Here is a 25,730-nt window from a genome sequence, read left to right as displayed (position 1 = left end):
AATGAAGTTAGACTCAGAGCTGGGGCTTTTGGGGTCCAATGTGAAATATCTGATATGTAGATGTGTGAGTGAATGTAGCCACATATGTATCAGTACTCTATCCTTCATTCAATGAGTGACAGAAATTAAATGAACAGGATACCGGTATGCAATTTGCTACAGAGCGTCTTATTATGCTTATATATAGCCGTATACTGTGTGACTTCTGAATCTATCAATAGAAATCAGTCATATCTTGATAGAATGTGAGTGAGTGACAGGGGTTTTGACCAATCACAGGCCACACTGAGAAGATCTACTCAGTCAAGTTCCACCCCCTGGCGTCGGGCCTGCTGGCATCCTCCTCCTACGACCAGACGGTGCGCCTGTGGAACCTGGAGTCTGGGGACGAGGTCAAAGCGCTCCGGGGACACCAGGATCAGGTGACGGAGGAGAAGGGAAAGGGGCGGGACATAAGGAATATTGGTATTGGCAGGGGGTGGAACCACTGGTTTTGTTAGAGAATAGGGACGTGGTAAAATGTATCTGGGATAATAATATTGATTGATGGATGGATATTGATTGATTGATCCTACCTACAGTATGGACAAGGAACGTGCATTTTGCTTGTCTCCTTCGCTTCATTTCAACGTTTCACTCGTTCCTTTCTCTGTTCCCTCTCCTGCCTGGTGTGCATATAGATATTTGGGATGGCGTGGAGTCCGGATGGTAAACTCCTGGCCACGGTGTGTAAGGATGGGAGACTGCGCATCTACGACCCTCGCAAGTCTGCTGACCCAGTACAGGTGTGTGTACAGGAGACCTGAGCAGTTGTTGACCTTTCTGTTTGGAGTATTTCCATATATCTCTCATTCTGCTTCTCTCTCTCTCTGCAGGAGGGTGCAGGTCCTGAGGGCCACAGAGGGGCTCGTGTGGTGTGGGTGTGTGACGGCAAATACCTGATGGTGTCAGGATTCGACAGGTGAATATTTCTCTGTATTTCTGTTTGGTAGTTGAGCTTCAATTTGTGCTTAACAATCCATTTACCTTCATTTAATTCATTCAGTTCATCTTTTGTGTGAATGACCATTCAGTCTGACATGTAGTTCACCCATAATCTTGGTTCACACAAAAACTGCACCAAAGGCTTTATGGTCCTGGTGAACAAGAGGAAAACAACCCCTCTGACCCGAGACTTCATTGATGATGTCACCACAGTTCACCTCACCTTTGACCCCCGATGTGTTTCCCCTTCTGCAGTCGCAGTGAGAGAACCCTGTACCTGCACTCCGTTGAGTCCCTGTCCTCCGGGGCCATCGCCAGCGCCCCCACCGACGTCTCACCCTCCACCCTCATTCCCTTCTACGACCCCGACACCAGCGTCGTCATCCTCACCGGAAAGGTAAACGACAACAAACAAACAAATAAACAGAGCATTTATTTTGGATAGAAGAAAATAGAGCCCATATTGACTTGATGTTGTGTTGAAAGTCTGTTACAGACTCTTGTGCTTCATGATAATAATGTCTGCCTAGCCTGGTTCCCGATCTGTTTGTGCTGTCTTGCCAACTCCTATGTCTAGTAGACCACAAAAAACTTTCTGGGACCGGGCTAATTTTGGTGGTGGTGGATTGGTAGATCCATACTGGATTGGTAGATCCATCCATCCCCATACCCAGACTTTGACACGAGTAAACCTTATAAAGGTTTATTTTGACACGAGTAAACCTATACCGCCATTGTTGTTGTTGTTGTTTACATTTACCAGGGTGACACGCGAGTGTACATCTTTGAGATAGTGCCAGAAGCTCCCTATTTCCTGGAATGTGCCAGCTTCAACTCCTCAGAGCCCCACAAGGTATAGACTTTATGTTAACAGCATTTACATCCCTGCTTTTCCCTCTTTCTTTTCTCATTTCCTACATCCTGCTCCTTCTTATTACATGTTTTGTAGTCAATAGATTAAAACATTTCCCTGAATTTGTGACGTGATCTGTCAATCAATTACGCAGGCACCTGTAGACCTGTAGAATCTCTTTGCATGAACTTCCTGTTTCCTGTGTTCAGGGCTTGGCCTTCCTGCCGAAGACTGAGTGTGGTGCAAGAGGTCGAGGTGGCCAGGGGTCTGAGGCTCAGTAAGACCTCCATAGAGCCAGTGGCCTTCAGAGTCCCCCGCGTCAGAGTGAGTTATGGCTGAACGCTGCTATCTAGTGTATACATGGGGGGAAATAGGAAAAACCTGCAGTTATTTGATGACTTTTCAGACCAGGGCCTCAAAGAACTACCAGTAAAAAGGGTCTGCTATGTGAACCCCTGTTTGTACTTAGTCTGTGGAGTTTGAGCTGTTTGAGTTCTGAACTAATCCTGTGGTGTCTCGTCTCCCTCCTTCCTTCTCTCCGTCCGTCCACAGAAAGAGTTCTTCCAGGATGATGTGTACCCAGACACAGCAGTGTGGTGGGAGTCCTCTCTGACAGCCTCAGCCTGGCTGGCTGGTTCTGATGGGAAGCACCAGTCCGTCAGCCTCAAGCCCAAAGACATGACCCCAGGTAGGGGCTAACCTCAGCTCTGCTCCGCCCAGGCACGTATAGTACAAACAGTGGACTGAAGTCAACAGCATTACTGTTAGATCCACCTTTTGATTGTCAGATGAGAATCCAAGCAGATACAGTTTATAAGGGGCAACCTATCCACTCTTTCATGGGCCAAGTCCTGGGTTTGACAAGATTATCTGCCTTGTGCTTTGACATGATGGTGACATGAGCTAAATCTATTCTGACAGCCAATCGTCAATCAACTCAATGTGAGGCAGAGATCTTCTATAACGTAGAATTGCCGATACAGGCTTTGAGCAAAGTCTTGTGGATCGGTGTACCTGGAATGAAAAAAGGCACAGCACACCAACGTCAAAACCTCATCCTAAGTGTAAAGTATGGTGGAGGGAGCATCATGGTTTGGGGCTGCTTTGCTGCCTCAGGGCCTGGACAATTTGCTATCATTGATGGAAAAATGAATTCCCAAGTATTCAAGACATTTTGCAGGAGAATGTTAGGCTCTCTGTCTGCCAATTGAAGCTCAACAGAAGTTGGGTGATGCAACAGGACAACGACCAAAAACACAGAAGTAAATTAACAACAGAATGGCTTCAACAGAAGAAAATACGCCTTCTGGAGTGGCCCAGTCAGAGTCCTGACCTTCTGGAGTGGCCCAGTCAGAGTCCTGACCTTCTGGAGTGGCCCAGTCAGAGTCCTGACCTTCTGGAGTGGCCCAGTCAGAGACCTGACCTTCTGGAGTGGCCCAGTCAGAGTCCTGACCTTCTGGAGTGGCCCAGTCAGAGACCTGACCTTCTGGAGTGGCCCAGTCAGAGACCTGACCTTCTGGAGTGGCCCAGTCAGAGTCGTGACCTTCTGGAGTGGTCCAGTCAGAGTCCTGACCTTCTGGAGTGGCCCAGTCAGAGACCTGACCTTCTGGAGTGGCCCAGTCAGAGTCCTGACCTTCTGGAGTGGCCCAGTCAGAGACCTGACCTTCTGGAGTGGTCCAGTCAGAGTCCTGACCTTCTGGAGTGGCCCAGTCAGAGTCCTGACCTTCTGGAGTGGTCCAGTCAGAGTCCTGACCTTCTGGAGTGGCCCAGTCAGAGTCCTGACCTTCTGGAGTGGCCCAGTCAGAGACCTGACCTTCTGGAGTGGCCCAGTCAGAGACCTGACCTTCTGGAGTGGCCCAGTCAGAGTCGTGACCTTCTGGAGTGGTCCAGTCAGAGTCCTGACCTTCTGGAGTGGCCCAGTCAGAGACCTGACCTTCTGGAGTGGCCCAGTCAGAGACCTGACCTTCTGGAGTGGTCCAGTCAGAGTCCTGACCTTCTGGAGTGGCCCAGTCAGAGTCCTGACCTTCTGGAGTGGCCCAGTCAGAGTCCTGACCTTCTGGAGTGGTCCAGTCAGAGTCCTGACCTTCTGGAGTGGCCCAGTCAGAGTCCTGACCTTATGGAGTGGCCCAGTCAGAGTCCTGACCTTCTGGAGTGGCCCAGTCAGAGTCCTGACCTTCTGGAGTGGTCCAGTCAGAGTCCTGACCTTCTGGAGTGGCCCAGTCAGAGTCCTGACCTTCTGGAGTGGCCCAGTCAGAGTCCTGACCTCAACCTGACTGAGATGCTGTGGCATGACCTCGAGAGCAGTTCACACCAGACATCCCAAGAATATTGCTGAACTGAAACAGTTTTGTAAAGATGAATGGTCCAAAATTCCTCCTGACCGTTGTGCAGGTCTGGTCCACAACTACAGAAATCATTTGGTTGAGGTTATTGCTGCCAAAGGAGGGTCAACCAGTTATTAAATCCAAGGGTTCACATACTTTTTCCTTTTCCCACATAGAGTATATACACAGTGGCCCACTGCTATTCTAACACAACCCTGTATATACACAGTGGTCCACTCCTATTCTAACACAACCCTGTATATACACAGTGGCCCACTGCTATTCTAACACAACCCTGTATATACACAGTGGTCCACTGCTATTCTAACACAACCCTGTATATACACAGTGGCCCACTGCTATTCTAACACAACCCTGTATATACACAGTGGTCCACTGCTATTCTAACACAACCCTGTATATACACAGTGGCCCACTGCTATTCTAACACAACCCTGTATATACACAGTGGTCCACTGCTATTCTAACACAACCCTGTATATACACAGTGGCCCACTGCTATTCTAACACAACCCTGTATATACACAGTGGTCCACTGCTATCTAACACAACCCTGTATATACACAGTGGCCCACTGCTATTCTAACACAACCCTGTATATACACAGTGGTCCACTGCTATCTAACACAACCCTGTATATACACAGTGGCCCACTGCTATTCTAACACAACCCTGTATATACACAGTGGTCCACTCCCATTCTAACACAACCCTGTATATACACAGTGGCCCACTGCTATTCTAACACAACCCTGTATATACACAGTGGCCCACTGCTATTCTAACACAACCCTGTATATACACAGTGGTCCACTCCCATTCTAACACAACCCTGTATATACACAGTGGCCCACTGCTATTCTAACACAACCCTGTATATACACAGTGGCCCACTGCTATTCTAACACAACCCTGTATATACACAGTGGCCCACTGCTATTCTAACACAACCCTGTATATACACAGTGGCCCACTGCTATTCTAACACAACCCTGTATATACACAGTGGTCCACTCCTATTCTAACACAACCCTGTATATACACAGTGGCCCACTGCTATTCTAACACAACCCAGTATATACACAGTGGCCCACTGCTATTCTAACACAACCCTGTATATACACAGTGGCCCACTGCTATTCTAACACAACCCTGTATATACACAGTGGCCCACTGCTATTCTAACACAACCCTGTATATACACAGTGGTCCACTGCCATTCTAACACAACCCTGTATATACACAGTGGCTCACTGCTATTCTAACATAACCCTGTATATACACAGTGGCCCACTGCTATTCTAACACAACCCTGTATATACACAGTGGCCCACTGCTATTCTAACACAACGCTGTATATACACAGTGGTCCACTGCTATTCTAACACAACCCTGTATATACACAGTGGTCCACTGCTATTCTAACACAACCCTGTATATACACAGTGGCCCACTGCTATTCTAACACAACCCTGTATATACACAGTGGTCCACTGCCATTCTAACACAACCCTGTATATACACAGTGGTCCACTCCCATTCTAACACAACCCTGTATATACACAGTGGCCCACTGCTATTCTAACACAACCCTGTATATACACAGTGGTCCACTGCTATTCTAACACAACCCTGTATATACACCGTGGCCCACTGCTATTCTAACACAACCCTGTATATACACAGTGGTCCACTGCTATTCTAACACAACCCTGTATATACACAGTGGTCCACTGCTATTCTAACACAACCCTGTATATACACAGTGGCCCACTGCTATTCTAACACAACCCTGTATATACACAGTGGCCCACTGCTATTCTAACACAACCCTGTATATACACAGTGGTCCACTGCTATTCTAACACAACCCTGTATATACACAGTGGCCCACTGCTATTCTAACACAACCCTGTATATACACAGTGGTCCACTGCTATTCTAACACAACCCTGTATATACACAGTGGTCCACTGCTATTCTAACACAACCCTGTATATACACAGTGGTCCACTGCTATTCTAACACAACCCTGTATATACACAGTGGTCCACTCCCATTCTAACACAACCCTGTATATACACAGTGGTCCACTGCTATTCTAACACAACCCCTCCCAACTCTCTGGTCTCACTGTCTCTGTTTCTGTCTGTCCATCTGTCTGTCTGTCCTCTCAGTGAGTGAGGCGCCCAAGGAGGTCCAAGTGAGAAAGTACCTTCCATCCTCTCACTACCTGGAGGAGAAGACTGACGAGCAGAAGAAAGATGAGGTGTGTGTGTGTGTGTGTGTGTGTGTGTGTGTGTGTGTGTGTGTGTGTGTGTGTGTGTGTGTGTGTGTGTGTGTGTGTGTGTGTGTGTGTGTGTGTGTGTGTGTGTGTGTGTGTGTGTGTGTGTGTGTGTTGCTATTATCTGAATTAGTGATGCACTGATATTACATTTTTGGCCAATACCGATATCTGATGTTTTCCTTGCCCAAAAAAATGATACCAATATTTGTTTTAAATGGCAGCCTTTTAAGTGAAATAGTTAACACACACACATGGGCGCAGGGGTCTAAGGCCCTGCATCTCAGTGCAAGAGGCATTGTGGGATAGGTTAGGAATGCTGTGCTGCACGTGTAGCTGGTGTTATTATGTCATGTACCTACGTTATATAGGTCTGGGATAGGTTAGGAATGCTGTGTAGTTGGTGTCATTACGTCATGTACCTACGTTATATAGGTCTGGGATAGGTTAGGAATGCTGTGTAGTTGGTGTCATTACGTCATGTACCTACGTTATATAGGTCTGGGATAGGTTAGGAATGCTGTGTAGTTGGTGTCATTACGTCATGTACCTACGTTATATAGGTCTGGGATAGGTTAGGAATGCTGTGTAGTTGGTGTCATTACGTCATGTACCTACGTTATATAGGTCTGTGGGATAGGTTAGGAATGCTGTGCTGCACGTGTAGCTGGTGTCATTACGTCATGTACCTACGTTATATAGGTCTGCACGTCAGCAGATCATCCATATACCCTGCATCCCTATTCTGAACCTGTACAAGCATCTTATCTTAGGGAGTATTTCTCTGTGAGTGCAGCTAGCTAGACGCTTGGTGACCACTTTGTCACGGTAATAGTGTGAATAGTTATTAGTAGTGATGGGATCATCTGTATCATGTATGAATGTTTCATGTTCTGTTCATTTCCACGGCTTTGTGAAGTCCAGACAACTGCTTGCAGATTTTCTATTGGGCTAGACGTACATATCCTGGTAGCAGATAAACCCACCTAACCAGTTTGAATACAATGGGAAGCCAGTTGATGGACCTTCAGCAGCCAGTTCACTATGCTGTTGAGAGCCTGTGAGAGGGTTTTGTACCTGCAAGACTCATGAATGTTCATTACCTAATAGTGTAGGTTAACAACAAGGATAAACCGATATCTCAATATGTCTTGCTCATATTGATATCATGTTAAATGAGGGATATGGGTACTCACCACTAGTCAGTAGTGGGACTATAGTGTGTTAACCATCTGTCTTGGTACTCACCACTAGTCAGTAGTGGGACTATAGTGTATTAACCACTAGTCAGTAGTGGGACTATAGTGTGTTAACCATCTGTCTTGGTACTCACCACTAGTCAGTAGTGGGACTATAGTGTGTTAACCATCTGTCTTGGTACTCACCACTAGTCAGTAGTGGGACTATAGTGTGTTAACCATCTGTCTTGGTACTCACCACTAGTCAGTAGTGGGACTATAGTGTGTTAACCATCTGTCTTGGTACTCACCACTAGTCAGTAGTGGGACTATAGTGTGTTAACCATCTGTCTTGGTACTCACCACTAGTCAGTAGTGGGACTATAGTGTGTTAACCACTAGTCAGTAGTGGGACTATAGTGTGTTAACCATCTGTCTTGGTACTCACCACTAGTCAGTAGTGGGACTATAGTGTGTTAACCATCTGTCTTGGTACTCACCACTAGTCAGTAGTGGGACTATAGTGTGTTAACCACTAGTCAGTAGTGGGACTATAGTGTGTTAACCATCTGTCTTGGTACTCACCACTAGTCAGTAGTGGGACTATAGTGTGTTAACCATCTGTCTTGGTACTCACCACTAGTCAGTAGTGGGACTATAGTGTGTTAACCATCTGTCTTGGTACTCACCACTAGTCAGTAGTGGGACTATAGTGTGTTAACCATCTGTCTTGGTACTCACCACTAGTCAGTAGTGGGACTATAGTGTGTTAACCATCTGTCTTGGTACTCACCACTAGTCAGTAGTGGGACTATAGTGTGTTAACCACTAGTCAGTAGTGGGACTATAGTGTGTTAACCATCTGTCTTGGTACTCACCACTAGTCAGTAGTGGGACTATAGTGTGTTAACCATCTGTCTTGGTACTCACCACTAGTCAGTAGTGGGACTATAGTGTGTTAACCATCTGTCTTGGTACTCACCACTAGTCAGTAGTGGGACTATAGTGTGTTAACCACTAGTCAGTAGTGGGACTATAGTGTGTTAACCATCTGTCTTGGTACTCACCACTAGTCAGTAGTGGGACTATAGTGTGTTAACCATCTGTCTTGGTACTCACCACTAGTCAGTAGTGGGACTATAGTGTGTTAACCATCTGTCTTGGTACTCACCACTAGTCAGTAGTGGGACTATAGTGTGTTAACCATCTGTCTTGGTACTCACCACTAGTCAGTAGTGGGACTATAGTGTGTTAACCACTAGTCAGTAGTGGGACTATAGTGTGTTAACCATCTGTCTTGGTACTCACCACTAGTCAGTAGTGGGACTATAGTGTGTTAACCATCTGTCTTGGTACTCACCACTAGTCAGTAGTGGGACTATAGTGTGTTAACCATCTGTCAGTAGTGGGACCACTAGTCAGTTAACCATCTGTCTTGGTACTAACCACTAGTCAGTAGTGGGACTATAGTGTGTTAACCATCTGTCTTGGTACTCACCACTAGTCAGTAGTGGGACTATAGTGTGTTAACCATCTGTCTTGGTACTCACCACTAGTCAGTAGTGGGACTATAGTGTGTTAACCACTAGTCAGTAGTGGGACTATAGTGTGTTAACCATCTGTCTTGGTACTCACCACTAGTCAGTAGTGGGACTATAGTGTGTTAACCATCTGTCTTGGTACTCACCACTAGTCAGTAGTGGGACTATAGTGTGTTAACCATCTGTCTTGGTACTCACCACTAGTCAGTAGTGGGACTATAGTGTGTTAACCATCTGTCTTGGTACTCACCACTAGTCAGTAGTGGGACTATAGTGTGTTAACCACTAGTCAGTAGTGGGACTATAGTGTGTTAACCATCTGTCTTGGTACTCACCACTAGTCAGTAGTGGGACTATAGTGTGTTAACCATCTGTCTTGGTACTCACCACTAGTCAGTAGTGGGACTATAGTGTGTTAACCATCTGTCTTGGTACTCACCACTAGTCAGTAGTGGGACTATAGTGTGTTAACCACTAGTCAGTGTGGGACTATAGTTTGTTAACCATCTGTCTTGGTACTCACCACTAGTCAGTAGTGGGACTATAGTGTGTTAACCATCTGTCTTGGTACTCACCACTAGTCAGTAGTGGGACTATAGTGTGTTAACCATCTGTCTTGGTACTCACCACTAGTCAGTAGTGGGACTATAGTGTGTTAACCACTAGTCAGTAGTGGGACTATAGTGTGTTAACCATCTGTCTTGGTACTCACCACTAGTCAGTAGTGGGACTATAGTGTGTTAACCATCTGTCTTGGTACTCACCACTAGTCAGTAGTGGGACTATAGTGTGTTAACCATCTGTCTTGGTACTAACCACTAGTCAGTAGTGGGACTATAGTGTGTTAACCATCTGTCTTGGTACTCACCACTAGTCAGTAGTGGGACTATAGTGTGTTAACCATCTGTCTTGGTACTCACCACTAGTCAGTAGTGGGACTATAGTGTGTTAACCACTAGTCAGTAGTGGGACTATAGTGTGTTAACCATCTGTCTTGGTACTCACCACTAGTCAGTAGTGGGACTATAGTGTGTTAACCATCTGTCTTGGTACTCACCACTAGTCAGTAGTGGGACTATAGTGTGTTAACCACTAGTCAGTAGTGGGACTATAGTGTTAACCATCTGTCTTGGTACTCACCACTAGTCAGTAGTGGGACTATAGTGTGTTAACCATCTGTCTTGGTACTCACCACTAGTCAGTAGTGGGACTATAGTGTGTTAACCATCTGTCTTGGTACTAACCACTAGTCAGTAGTGGGACTATAGTGTGTTAACCATCTGTCTTGGTACTAACCACTAGTCAGTAGTGGGACTATAGTGTGTTAACCATCTGTCTTGGTACTCACCACTAGTCAGTAGTGGGACTATAGTGTGTTAACCATCTGTCTTGGTACTCACCACTAGTCAGTAGTGGGACTATAGTGTGTTAACCACTAGTCAGTAGTGGGACTATAGTGTGTTAACCATCTGTCTTGGTACTCACCACTAGTCAGTAGTGGGACTATAGTGTGTTAACCATCTGTCTTTACTCACCACTAGTCAGTAGTGGGACTATAGTGTGTTAACCACTAGTCAGTAGTGGGACTATAGTGTGTTAACCATCTGTCTTGGTACTCACCACTAGTCAGTAGTGGGACTATAGTGTGTTAACCATCTGTCTTGGTACTCACCACTAGTCAGTAGTGGGACTATAGTGTGTTAACCATCTGTCTTGGTACTCACCACTAGTCAGTAGTGGGACTATAGTGTGTTAACCATCTGTCTTGGTACTCACCACTAGTCAGTAGTGGGACTATAGTGTGTTAACCATCTGTCTTGGTACTCACCACTAGTCAGTAGTGGGACTATAGTGTGTTAACCATCTGTCTTGGAACTCACCACTAGTCAGTAGTGGGACTATAGTGTGTTAACCACTAGTCAGTAGTGGGACTATAGTGTGTTAACCATCTGTCTTGGTACTCACCACTAGTCAGTAGTGGGACTATAGTGTGTTAACCATCTGTCTTGGTACTCACCACTAGTCAGTAGTGGGACTATAGTGTGTTAACCATCTGTCTTGGTACTAACCACTAGTCAGTAGTGGGACTATAGTGTGTTAACCATCTGTCTTGGTACTAACCACTAGTCAGTAGTGGGACTATAGTGTGTTAACCATCTGTCTTGGTACTCACCACTAGTCAGTAGTGGGACTATAGTGTGTTAACCATCTGTCTTGGTACTCACCACTAGTCAGTAGTGGGACTATAGTGTGTTAACCATCTGTCTTGGTACTCACCACTAGTCAGTAGTGGGACTATAGTGTGTTAACCACTAGTCAGTAGTGGGACTATAGTGTGTTAACCATCTGTCTTGGTACTCACCACTAGTCAGTAGTGGGACTATAGTGTGTTAACCATCTGTCTTGGTACTCACCACTAGTCAGTAGTGGGACTATAGTGTGTTAACCACTAGTCAGTAGTGGGACTATAGTGTGTTAACCATCTGTCTTGGTACTCACCACTAGTCAGTAGTGGGACTATAGTGTGTTAACCATCTGTCTTGGTACTCACCACTAGTCAGTAGTGGGACTATAGTGTCAACCATCTGTCTTGGTAACCACTAGTCAGTAGTGGGACTATAGTGTGTTAACCATCTGTCTTGGTACTCACCACTAGTCAGTAGTGGGACTATAGTGTGTTAACCACTAGTCAGTAGTGGGACTATAGTGTGTTAACCATCTGTCTTGGTACTCACCACTAGTCAGTAGTGGGACTATAGTGTGTTAACCATCTGTCTTGGTACTCACCACTAGTCAGTAGTGGGACTATAGTGTGTTAACCATCTGTCTTGGTACTAACCACTAGTCAGTAGTGGGACTATAGTGTGTTAACCATCTGTCTTGGTACTCACCACTAGTCAGTAGTGGGACTATAGTGTGTTAACCATCTGTCTTGGTACTCACCACTAGTCAGTAGTGGGACTATAGTGTGTTAACCATCTGTCTTGGTACTCACCACTAGTCAGTAGTGGGACTATAGTGTGTTAACCATCTGTCTTGGTACTCACCACTAGTCAGTAGTGGGACTATAGTGTGTTAACCACTAGTCAGTAGTGGGACTATAGTGCGTTAACCATCTGTCTTGGTACTCACCACTAGTCAGTAGTGGGACTATAGTGTGTTAACCATCTGTCTTGGTACTCACCACTAGTCAGTAGTGGGACTATAGTGTGTTAACCATCTGTCTTGGTACTCACCACTAGTCAGTAGTGGGACTATAGTGTGTTAACCATCTGTCTTGGTACTCACCACTAGTCAGTAGTGGGACTATAGTGCGTTAACCATCTGTCTTGGTACTCACCACTAGTCAGTAGTGGGACTATAGTGTGTTAACCACTAGTCAGTGTTGAGACTATAGTGTGTTAACCATCTGTCTAGGTACTCACCACTAGTCAGTAGTGGGACTATAGTGTGTTAATCATCTGTCTTGGTACTCACCACTAGTCAGTAGTGGGACTATAGTGTGTTAACCATCTGTCTTGGTACTCACCACTAGTCAGTAGTGGGACTATAGTGTGTTAACCATCTGTCTTGGTACTCACCACTAGTCAGTAGTGAGACTATAGTGTGTTAACCATCTGTCTTGGTACTCACCACTAGTCAGTAGTGGGACTATAGTGTGTTAACCATCTGTCTTGGTACTCACCACTAGTCAGTAGTGGGACTATAGTGTGTTAACCACTAGTCAGTAGTGGGACTATAGTGTGTTAACCACTAGTCAGTAGTGAGACTATAGTGTGTTAACCATCTGTCTTGGTACTCACCACTAGTCAGTAGTGAGACTATAGTGTGTTAACCATCTGTCTTGGTACTCACCACTAGTCAGTAGTGGGACTATAGTGTGTTAACCATCTGTCTTGGTACTCACCACTAGTCAGTAGTGGGACTATAGTGTGTTAACCATCTGTCTTGGTACTCACCACTAGTCAGTAGTGGGACTATAGTGTGTTAACCACTAGTCAGTAGTGGGACTATAGTGTGTTAACCATCTGTCTTGGTACTCACCACTAGTCAGTAGTGGGACTATAGTGTATTAACCATCTGTCTTGGTACTCACCACTAGTCAGTAGTGGGACTATAGTGTGTTAACCATCTGTCTTGGTACTCACCACTAGTCAGTAGTGGGACTATAGTGTGTTAACCATCTGTCTTGGTACTCACCACTAGTCAGTAGTGGGACTATAGTGTGTTAACCATCTGTCTTGGTACTCACCACTAGTCAGTAGTGGGACTATAGTGTGTTAACCACTAGTCAGTAGTGGGACTATAGTGTGTTAACCATCTGTCTTGGTACTCACCACTAGTCAGTAGTGGGACTATAGTGTGTTAACCATCTGTCTTGGTACTCACCACTAGTCAGTAGTGGGACTATAGTGTGTTAACCATCTGTCTTGGTACTCACCACTAGTCAGTAGTGGGACTATAGTGTATTAACCATCTGTCTTGGTACTCACCACTAGTCAGTAGTGGGACTATAGTGTGTTAACCATCTGTCTTGGTACTCACCACTAGTCAGTAGTGGGACTATAGTGCGTTAACCATCTGTCTGTACTACAGCTGTTGAGTGCCATGATAGGCAAGCTGGGGAACATGGATGACAACCCTCTACCACAGGAGTCCTTCCAGGGAGTAGAAGACGATGAGTGGGTGAGTGACACACACACAAACACAAATGTACACACACACACACACAAACACAAATGTACACGCACACAAACACAAATGTACACACACACACATTTACCCATGCTCTTGTGTCTTTCAGGGTGACTAGTGTGTGTTGCCTTGCGGACCAATCAGGGTCCAGCAGTAGCCAAGGGCCTGTTGGACTGAAACGTGTCATTCCTGTGTGCCACTGATGTGTCCTATGTCAAAAGAACATCTCTCAAACGCATAACATTAACCTGTCATTAGGGTTGTAAAATTCTGTCAACAAAATGTCTAGCTTTTCCAGAAATACCAATTGGAGAGTTCTTGGATTTCCTGCTTGTTTTCCTGGGAGTTTTAGGGAAAGTTACCAGACTTTTACAGCCCTACCTCCCATATCCTCGTATCATCCTCTAATACTCTGAGTAAGTAGATGTTGCCTCTAACCATTGACTGAATCAGGATCAGATATGTTTTCCTCCCCATAATGTTTAAAGGTAGGACTGGGGTTTGGGAATCTGATCCCAGGTCTGTTGTTAAAGGCAACCTCACCCCAATTTGACCTTTGACTTGCAGCTGCCTTGTACTGTAAATAGCTAACATTCCTACCAGGCTAGATAGGTAAATGACTCCCAACACTCCCTTACAACCCAGCCCTTACCGCCACACTGGATGGACACCTGCGTGTCTGTCACCACTCCTAACCTTACACCTGTGTGTCTGTCACCACTCCTAACCTAACACCTGTGTGTCTGTCACCACTCCTAACCTTACACCTGTGTGTCTGTCACCACTCCTAACCTTACACCTGTGTGTCTGTCACCACCTAACCTTACACATGTGTGTCTGTCAACCTAAACACCTGTGTGTCTGTCACCACTCCTAACCTTACACCTGTGTGTCTGTCACCACTCCTAACCTTACACCTGTGTGTCTGTCACCACTCCTAACCTTACACCTGTGTGTCTGTCACCACTCCTAACACCTGTGTGTCTGTCACCACTCCTAACCTTACACACCTGTCACCACTCCTAACCTTACACCTGTCACCACTCCTAACCTTACACCTGTGTGTCTGTCACCACTCCTAACCTTACACCTGTGTGTCTGTCACCACTCCTAACCTAACACCTGTGTGTCTGTCACCACTCCTAACCTTACACCTGTGTGTCTGTCACCACTCCTAACCTTACACCTGTGTGTCTGTCACCACTCCTAACCTAACACCTGTGTGTCTGTCACCACTCCTAACCTTACACCTGTGTGTCTGTCACCACTCCTAACCTAACACCTGTGTGTCTGTCACCACTCCTAACCTAACACCTGTGTGTCTGTCACCACTCCTAACCTAACACCTGTGTGTCTGTCACCACTCCTAACCTTACACCTGTGTCATAATAATAATGACTAGACCACTGCTTGCTTTTTTTATGGGCACATATGAACCATAGTCCATAATCTTCTAAACACATTAACTATGAAAAACTAGAACACATGCTCCTGAATACAGTATCTATGGTCTTCCAGATTTACCACCTCCTATGCATCACTATACATTAACACACACACACACACACACACACACACACACACACACACACACACACACACACACACACACACACACACACACACACACACACACACACACACACACACACACACACACACCTCATCTTTCTTCTGCTCGTCAGTCTTCTCCTCCAGGTAGTGAGAGGATGGAAGGTACTTTCTCACTTGGACCTCCTTGGGCGCCTCACTCACTGAGAGGACAGACAGACAGATGGACAGACAGAAACAGAGACAGTGAGACCAGAGAGTTGGGAGGGGTTGTGTTAGAATAGCAGTGGACCACTGTGTATATACAGGGTTGTGTTAGAATGGGAGTGGACCACTGTGTATATACAGGGTTGTGTTAGAATAGAGAGAGTTGAGAGTTGCCTCCCATCCAACCCCCTGGCCACTATTTCATCCATAATACTGCTGTGAACTACGAGACTATGTGTGAGGGCCGTATTCCAGGTGCTCTTCACATCACATAGACACAGGCACGTGCACAGGCACACACATGAAGACACAGAAAAACACACATACACATGCACATCCAAACAGGAACGCACGAATGCACACACACACACACACACACACACACACACACACACACACACACACACACACACACACACACACACACACACACACACACACACACACACACACACACACACACACAGAAAGACTCACACTCCACCTGGATATCTCCAGCTCCTGTAGTCCGTGGATGTTGGATGGTCTGTGGCATCCCCATCCGATCTCAACAACACACAGACAGGGTACAACAGGGTAAACAGCCTTCAGGTTAAAGCATGGCTGGCTTCTATTGATAGGAATAGAATATTGTTTTGTTGTTTAGGTAGCTTCATTCTCTGGCCAGTGATAAAGACCTACTAACAGTCCTGTACCACTCCAGGGTCGTGTTCATTAATCACCAAACGTGTTCCGTGGCATGCTGTAATGAACGTGGCCCAGGTGCATATCTTAGTTCAGCCAGCAGATCTTGGGAGATAGTTTATAGCATCGGGGCTGCGCTCTGTTTTGGGGGACTCTGTTTTGTGTGACGTTCTTCCATGTGGGTGTCATGTATTGAGACGCCAAAACACCCCCTGTGGGAGTTGTACAGCAGTGTGTCTGTGGATCTCTGAGGTTGTAATGTGGTGGGAAGTGGTATGTATCTGTACCTTTCTTTCTACATTGATAGACTGTATAACTGGAATTCCTGTACCTCATATGTTAACACTTCATCTTAAGACTGTTATTGAAGTATTCCTCACTAAAGGAGCTCATTCTTTTATTATACTGTAGTAAACAATCATTTTGTAACTTTGACTTAATAACTTCCAGTATTAATACTATATGATGCAATCACAGCAGCCATGATCAAGACTAGTACATCACACGACAATACTTTTAATAGTCTAATCCAAGTCTGATCCAACCAATCATGTTGTTTACAATGACAGAAAGACTGGAACCAACCAAGCATTCTTGAATAGTAGTCAGACTCACTGAGTTTACACAGGCAGTCCAATTCTGTCATGTGTTTTTTAATTGGTCTTTAAACCAATCAGATAAGAGCTTTTTGCCAGTACTTGGGCAACATATCAGAATTGGGCTGCCTGTGTAAACGCAGCCATTGTGGAGTACTTGAAAAGGGAACAGACACCAATGCATTGACTGTAGGGCCTAGATATTGTTGGTGTCAGTGATTGTGTGTTTGTCATGTGTTTTGTGCCTGTAATCTCTCAGATGTCTTACATTGTTCTTTGGGAAATTAACAAAAAGAAACATCTCTTTTATACTTTGAATAAAGCATTATTTCTCTGTCTGTCTTATGAATAATGGTTTCATGGGAATGTTCATGTTGCCTTGCAATAAACAACTGTTTGAACCTTGAACCAATGCCATTTCTTTGTCTTTCAATGTGTTGCTTAAAACAAAAGTATGTTTAAAGGGGGAAATGTTTGTTAATCTCAAAGAAAAAGGGGTAAACTAGTAAATGTACTTATGTCATGATGTTGCCAGGAGATTCCGACTCGACCTGTAGTGGTGTTTCCCTATAAACTGCCTCTGGCACAGGAGAGAGCTGTCTGTCACACGTCCACAAGAATCAGCTTTCCAAACATTACTCTTTTGGGGTGAAGTTCCATTTATTCCACAAGAATCAGCTTTCCAAACATTACTCTTTTGGGGTGAAGTACCATTTATTCCACAAGAATCAGCTTTCCAAACATTACTCTTTTGGGGTGAAGTTCCATTTATTCCACAAGAATCAGCTTTCCAAACATTACTCTTTTGGGGGGAAGTTCCATTTATTCCACAAGAATCAGCTTTCCAAACATTACTCTTTTGGGGTGAAGTTCCATTTATTCCACAAGAATCAGCTTTCCAAACATTACTCTTTTGGGGTGAAGTACCATTTATTCCAGAAGAATCAGCTTTCCAAACATTACTCTTTTGGGGTGAAGTTCCATTTATTCCACAAGAATCAGCTTTCCAAACATTACTCTTTTGGGGTGAATTTCCATTTATTCCATATATAAATGGCTCCAAAACACATATTCCTATAGAAGAGGGTACAGAGAGATGGACTCTATAAGCTGTATCTGTGATACGGTAATTACTGTATGTGTTCTCTTCTCACCTGATAAACCTTCCTGATCACCTGTGTTTATTATATACACACATGACCAGTGACCCATGACCCCAACATATAGTGCCCTCTAGTGTACAAAACAAGTAAAAATGACCCTCGACAGATACCAGATACACAACTCATAAACAGGCCAAAATGGCTCCTACACTACCGTTACGCTTGTTTACACTGAGCTGCACTGGGGTCAGAGAGCATGACTGTAGATCAAGACACTGCAGAGCCGACGTGAGATATGGCTTGGGAAAAGTACCTCAATCCAGGATTGAGAAATGTGTTGTTCTCCCATTATCCCAACTGTTACACCGGGAAGATTGAACAACTGTAGTTTTTCCGAAAGCTGCCCTTTTCATCTTCATGCTAATGGCACTAGAACTTGTGTTGAACAACATCATCCCTTGTGGGGAATGGCTTAGTATGGCAAACTTTCCCCCAACTATGGATGCTTGTTTGAGGTACAGTAATTCATTGGTAATCCATATCATTGTTGTCAAGGATGCATTAACAAAGTCAGTAAACAGCCACACACAAGAACATGGTTGTCGTTGAATTGTTTATTTCTTTGTTCGAGCTCTTCTTTGTTCGAGTTTATTTCTTTGTTCGACGGTTACAACAGAGCCTGGGCGCGAACCCAGGGACTCTGATGGCACAGCTGGCGCTGCAGTACAGCGCCCTTAACCACTGCGCCACCCGGGAGACCTTTCAAAGCACTTTCTACCCAGCTTGAGGATAAAAAGGGCAGCTTTCCGGAAAAATTAGCAGTCATTCAATCTTTCCGGTGCAACAATGGGACAATTCGTAGTACAATGTATTCCTCATCCCTGGATTGAGGTCATGCTGTCCGACCCTAGTGCAGCTAGCTGTTAGCACACAAGTCTGGTCTGCTGGCAAGACGTGATGATGAAGGCTGTGCAATGAAAATTGGTGCAATTTAAACAGCCATCCACTAGAGAGCAGTATTTTTATACAGAGAGAGCACCGGTTTGTGGATCTTCACCAAACTCGAATATCTTTGTTCCGAGTTTGGCCCTTGAATTTTGAACCTACTGCGACCTTGATGGGTGTACATGTGAAAACGCCGTGCTCCTCCACGGTCTTATTGTGTACTGTACTGTAAATAATCGGATAAACGCAATGGTGAGATATTTTTGTATTTTGAAACGCTATGAATAGCTGTGTCGTGATTAGGGAAACTGTGAAGGAGAAACGCTGCTTGCTTCTCTTGCTATAGCCCGCACACCTTGCCAATCTTGGCTATCTAATTTAGCTTATGCAACCGTAATGTATCCTTGATATGTCTTCTATCTTTGTAGCTAACGTTAGGTAGCTGGCTCATATTGTTGCTTTAATAAGCGAGCTAACTACACACATATAAACGCAAAATATAAAGTGTTGTTGGTCCCATGTTTCATGAGATGATCTAATAGATCCCAGAAATATTCCATATGAACAGAAAGCTTATTTCTCAATGCTGTGTGCAAATGTTTTGCTACCCTGTCAGTGAGCATTTATCCTTTGCCAAGATAATCCATCCACCTGACTGGTGTTGCATATCAAGAAGCTGTTTAAACAGCATGGTCAATATATATAGGTGCACCTTGTGCCGGGGAGAATAAATGGCCACTCTAAAATGTACAGTTTTGTCACACAACGCAATGCCACAGATGTCTGAAGGTTTGAGGAGACGTGCATTTGTCATGCTGACTGCAGGAATGTCCACCAGAGCTGTTGCCAGATAATTGAGTGTTCATTTCTCTACCATAAGCTGCCTCCGTCTTTTTAGAGAATTTGGCAGTACGTCCAACCGGCCTCCCAACCGCAGAACGCGTGTATGGCATTGTGTGGGCGAGCGGTTTGCTGAGTGCCTCATGGTGACGGTGGGGTTATGGTATGGGCAGACATAAGCTACAGACAACGAATACTATTGAATTTTATTGATGGCAATTTAAATGCCCCTAGATATCGTGACAAAATCCTGATGCACATTGTCGTGTCATTCACCTCGTGTTTTAGCATGACAATGCACGGCCCCTTGTCGCAAGGATCTGGAAGCTGAAACTGTGCCAGTTCTTCCATGGCCTGCATACTCACCAGACGTGTCACCCATTGAGCATGTTTGGGATGCTCTGGCTCGACATGTACGACAGCGTGTTCCAGTCCCAGACAATACCCAGAAACTTGCACTGCATAAGGCAAATGGTGGTCACATCAGATACTGACTGGTTTTCTGATCCACGCCCCTACCATTTTTTAAAGGTATCTGTGATAGATTAGGGCCTAATGAATTTATTTCAATTGACTGATATCCTTAAATGAATTGTAACTGAGTAAAATTGTAGAAACGATTGCATGTTATGTGTTTGTTCAGGGTAGTTAATGATGCTCTCATCAGCACTGCGCATACAGCACAGTCACTGTGTGCTTCAGACCTGCTCTACCTTTGCCCGCTCTGTCTGATCTAATACTTCTGTAACAGTATGACCATGGCTGGTTCACAATGTTGCCTGTCAACACAATGTTCCTGAAACTAATCAGGTCTAATGCTCTCTGGGGGGAGAAGTGGTTTTGGTTTATATTGCGGTCGCCATTCATTCATTATGAGCTGTAATCTGTGGCGAGACTAGGCCGCCTTGAGCCAAACCAGACTGTTGCTTTCTGTTGACGTAAAGTGGAACTAACAATCTCTCGTCTTTGTGTAGGCAAAATATCTTGCGCAGATCATTGTCATGGGGCGCAGGTAGTAGGACGGGCGTTTGCACGTGCATTGCGGCAAGAATATGCAGGTATGTTCCAACTCAACGATGCTTTTGTATGGTATTTCAATGTCAAATGGACTGTGAAAACGTCTCATTTAGGGCAATTAAATCTGTCTTTCTGTCTCTGATAGAGAAACAAACTGTTGCATTAATGTTCCTTACCTGAGAAGGTGACCAACCTGGTCTCTTCTGTCTCTCTACCTGTCTCTGAGAGAGAAACAAACTGTTGCATTAATGTTCCTTACCTGAGAAGGTGACCAACCTGGTCTCTTCTGTCTCTGAGAGAGAAACAAACTGTTGCATTAATGTTCCTTACCTGAGAAGGTGACCAACCTGGTCTCTTCTGTCCCTCTACCTGTCTCTGATAGAGAAACAAACTGTTGCATTAATGTTCCTTACCTGAGAAGGTGACCAACCTGGTCTCTTCTGTCTCTGAGAGAGAAACAAACTGTTGTATTAATGTTCCTTACCTGAGAAGGTGACCAACCTGGTCTCTTCTGTCTCTGAGAGAGAAACAAACTGTTGTATTAATGTTCCTTACCTGGGAGAAGGTGACCAACCTGGTCTCTTCTGTCTCTGAGAGGGAAACAAACTGTTGTATTAATGTTCCTTACCAGAGAAGGTGACCAACCTGGTCTCTTCTGTCCCTCTACCTGTCTCTTGATAGAGAAACAAACTGTTGTATTAATGTTCCTTACCTGAGAAGGTGACCAACCCGGTCTCTTCTGTTCTCTCTACCTGTCTCTGATAGAGAAACAAACTGTTGTATTAATGTTCCTTACCTGAGAAGGTGACCAACCTGGTCTCTTCTGTCTCTGTCTGCAGCCAGTCAAGCTGCAGCGGAGGTTAGGGGGCGTGCCGGACAGCAGTCAGCAGCAGCCTCTTGTCTCACTGGGATGACCTTGTTACAGGAGGCCCAGCAGATCCTTAATATCGCCACGCTCACCCCTGAGGAGCTCCAGAAGGTACACACACTTTAAAGTACATTGAAGGCAACACCCAGAGAACACAGGCCCTGTCATTGCCATCTCCCCTTCCCCTAGGAACATTCGTCCAGCACACAGATGATTGGATGGGTATTAACAATGTAGGAGGAGACCATACCTCCATCTTGTCCCCTAACAGGTTAGGAGGAGATGTTGCATGTCGTCCATCTTGTCCCCTAACAGGTTAGGAGGAGATGTTGCATGTCGTCCATCTTGTCCCCTAACAGGTTAGGAGGAGATGTTTCATGTCGTCCATCTTGTCCCCTAACAGGTTAGGAGGAGATGTTGCATGTCGTCCATCTTGTCCCCTAACAGGTTAGGAGGAGATGTTGCATGTCGTCCATCTTGTCCCCTAACAGGTTAGGAGGAGATGTTTCATGTCGTCCATCTTGTCCCCTAACAGGTTAGGAGGAGATGTTGCATGTCGTCCATCTTGTCCCCTAACAGGTTAGGAGGAGATGTTGCATGTCGTCCATCTTGTCCCCTAACAGGTTAGGAGGAGATGTTGCATGTCGTCCATCTTGTCCCCTAACAGGTTAGGAGGAGATGTCCATCTTGTCCCCTAACATGTCGTCCATCTTGTCCCCTAACAGGTTAGGAGGAGACGTTGCATGTCGTCCATCTTGTCCCCTAACAGGTTAGGAGGAGATGTTGCATGTCGTCCATCTTGTCCCCTAACAGGTTAGGAGGAGATGTTGCATGTCGTCCATCTTGTCCCCTAACAGGTTAGGAGGAGATGTTGCATGTCGTCCATCTTGTCCCCTAACAGGTTAGGAGGAGATGTTGCATGTCGTCCATCTTGTCCCCTAACAGGTTAGGAGGAGATGTTGCATGTCGTCCATCTTGTCCCCTAACAGGTTAGGAGGAGATGTTGCATGTCGTCCATCTTGTCCCCTAACCGGTTAGGAGGAGATGTTCATGTCGTCCATCTTGTCCCCTAACAGGTTAGGAGGAGATGTTGCATGTCGTCCATCTTGTTCCCTAACAGGTTAGGAGGAGATGTTGCATGTCGTCCATCTTGTCCCCTAACAGGTTAGGAGGAGATGTTGCATGTCGTCCATCTTGTCCCCTAACAGGTTAGGAGGAGATGTTGCATGTCGTCCATCTTGTCCCCTAACAGGTTAGGAGGAGATGTTGCATGTCGTCCATCTTGTCCCCTAACAGGTTAGGAGGAGATGTTGCATGTCGTCCATCTTGTCCCCTAACAGGTTAGGAGGAGATGTTTCATGTCGTCCATCTTGTCCCCTAACAGGTTAGGAGGAGATGTTGCATGTCGTCCATCTTGTCCCCTAACAGGTTAGGAGGAGATGTTGCATGTCGTCCATCTTGTCCCCTAACAGGTTAGGAGGAGATGTTGCATGTCGTCCATCTTGTCCCCTAACAGGTTAGGAGGAGATGTTGCATGTCGTTAATCCCTGTCCAGTCATATTTACACAAGTGTATATGGGCTCGGGCGCAGGCTAGAGAGTTTTCTGGACAGGGTCACACTCACAAATTTAGAAGACAGGAAGTTCCTTCGTGTGGCCTACATACAAGACAGACAAGTGTGTGTATATGGAGGTAAATGTATTTCCATATTAGGCCTTTGGTGGGGCCAACCTGTTCATAACTGACCTGCTGTACTTTGTCAACAGAACTATGAACACCTTTTTAAAGTCAATGACAAGGAGGTGGGCGGATCTTTCTATCTACAGTCCAAGGTGAGGTTCAATTTCCAGTATCGAGCCATCTCTGTGCGAGTCCGTGCTTATTAGTGCCAGAGAGGCTTGAAACCATGTGACTCAACAAGCAATTGCTTCCTTGTAACCATGGAGACTCAGACCACCTCCTTGAGGTATTCATAGGGCGTAATGGCAAGTTGAGTCTCTTGGGTTTCATACCTCTTTGGTGCTTGTACAGAGCCTTGCACAGAGCTGTCCTGATGATCATTAAATTAGGCTGGTGATGGGGCACATTCTTAGACCTGTAGTCACTATCATGATCTTGCCTTATATTAGGACTAGAGGTCGACTGATTATGATTTTTCAACGCTGATACCCATTATTGGAGGACCAAAAAAAGACGTTACAGATTAATATTTGTAATAATGACAATTACAACAATACTGAATGAACACTTATTTTAACTTGATATAATACATCAATAAAATCAATTTGGCCTCAAATAAATAATGAAACATGTTCAATTTGGTTTGAAAAATGCAAAAAAAAAGTGTTGGAGAAGAACGTAAAAGTGTAATATGTGCTATTTAAGAAAGCTAATGTTTAAGTTCCTTGCTCAGAACATATGAAAGCTGGTGGTTCCTTTTAACATGAGTCTTCAATATTCCCAGGTAAGAAGTTTTAGATTGTAGTTATTATAGGACTATTTCTCTCTATACCATTTGTATTTCTTATGCATTTGACTATTGGATGTTCTGATAGGCACTTTAGTATTGCCAGTGTAACAGTATAGCTTCCGTCCCTCTCCTCGCTCCTACCTGGGCTCAAACCAAGAACACATCGACAACAGCCACCCTCGAAGCAGCATTACCCATGCAGAGCAAGGGGAACAACTACTCCAAGTCTCAGAGAGAGTGACGTTTGAAACGCTATTAGCGCGCACCCCGCTAACCAGCTAGCCATTTCACATCGGTTACACCAGCCTCATCTCGAGAGTTGATAGGCTTGAAGTCATAAACAGTGCAATGCTTGATGCACAACGAAGAGCTGCTGGCAAAATGCACGAAAGTGCTGTTTGAATGAATGCTTACGAGCCTGCTCGTTCTGCCCCTGAACAAGGCAGTTAACCCACCGTTCCTAGGCTGTCATTGAAAATAAGAATGTGTTCTAAACTGACTTGCCTAGTGAAATAAAGGTGTAAAAAAACAACTTGTAATCGGCCGACCTCTAATTAGGACACCGTGTGTGTGTGTGTGTGTGTGTGTGTGTGTGTGTGTGTGTGTGTGTGTGTGTCCGTCCCTCTGTGTATTTGAAGGTGGTGAGAGCGAAGGAGCGTCTAGATGAGGAGCTCTCTATTCAGACACAGGACAGTCAACCCAAACCCCCACCAGAGCAGAAGCAACAGACTCCAGAAACATGAACCGCCCCCCTCCCTACCCCACCCACTGTAAATTATACCCTCAATAAAAGCCTTATCCTTTTCTCAACCCGTGTCTCTGTGTGTATGACTCTTTACGAGATCAGGGTCGTGTTCATTATGTGCCAAACGTAAGAAACCGGACTGAATCGGGGAGGTTCTATACCTGGAATTGGCCAATAAGAAACACTTATTTTCATTTTCCGCATTGTGCTCTAATGATCACAACCTGTGAATTAGACCTGGGTCACATCTATATCACAATGCTGCCTCTGTGTGGTTGGTCACAGCAGTGTAAGCCTCCATAATGGAAGAATTTAGCAGTTTCTGTTACTAGTAGAGCCATCCTGTGCCATTATCCAATACGTATATGATCGTCTGTGTTGACCTGTCATTCAGGGTTCCCCACCTGAGGAGTAGAGCCATCCTGTGCCATTATCCAATACGTATATGATCGTCTGTGTTGGCCTGTCATTCAGGGTTCCCCACCTGTTTTAATCACCACCTGTTTACATAGCAGTTTGCAAACAATGTCATATTTTTTAATCATGTAGTTAATAAAGCCCCATACAAATAAGAGCCGTGTTCAAATACCCATAGTAACATGTATACTACATACTTAATGAGAATGAGTTCATTCTAGTATACTGTAAGTGTAATCAATGGTATTCTTTCAGTTGAGCGTACTAGCGCTTAGAATAGCGCTGTCTCCCGGAAGTTGATGCTGTTGCTATGCAACGTCTTGCTAGAATAAAAAGTATTTTTTTAGACATTTTACGACTTCGGGTGTGTTCGTAAATTCATGATAAAGTTGGGAGAGAACATGCAA

General features: G+C 45.0%; 1 pseudogene; it reads left to right on the top strand.

Annotated features, from left to right (window-relative positions):
- Positions 1–24,971, top strand: part of LOC124021098 — a 56,413-nt pseudogene extending 31,442 nt beyond the window's left edge.
- Positions 24,972–25,730: the final 759 nt, after the last annotated feature.

Source organism: Oncorhynchus gorbuscha, unplaced genomic scaffold, assembly GCF_021184085.1.
Source record: "Oncorhynchus gorbuscha isolate QuinsamMale2020 ecotype Even-year unplaced genomic scaffold, OgorEven_v1.0 Un_scaffold_1048, whole genome shotgun sequence".
Taxonomy (NCBI): domain Eukaryota; kingdom Metazoa; phylum Chordata; class Actinopteri; order Salmoniformes; family Salmonidae; genus Oncorhynchus; species Oncorhynchus gorbuscha.
Note: the sequence above shows the minus strand (reverse complement) of the source record. Positions and strands in the feature narration are given on the sequence as shown.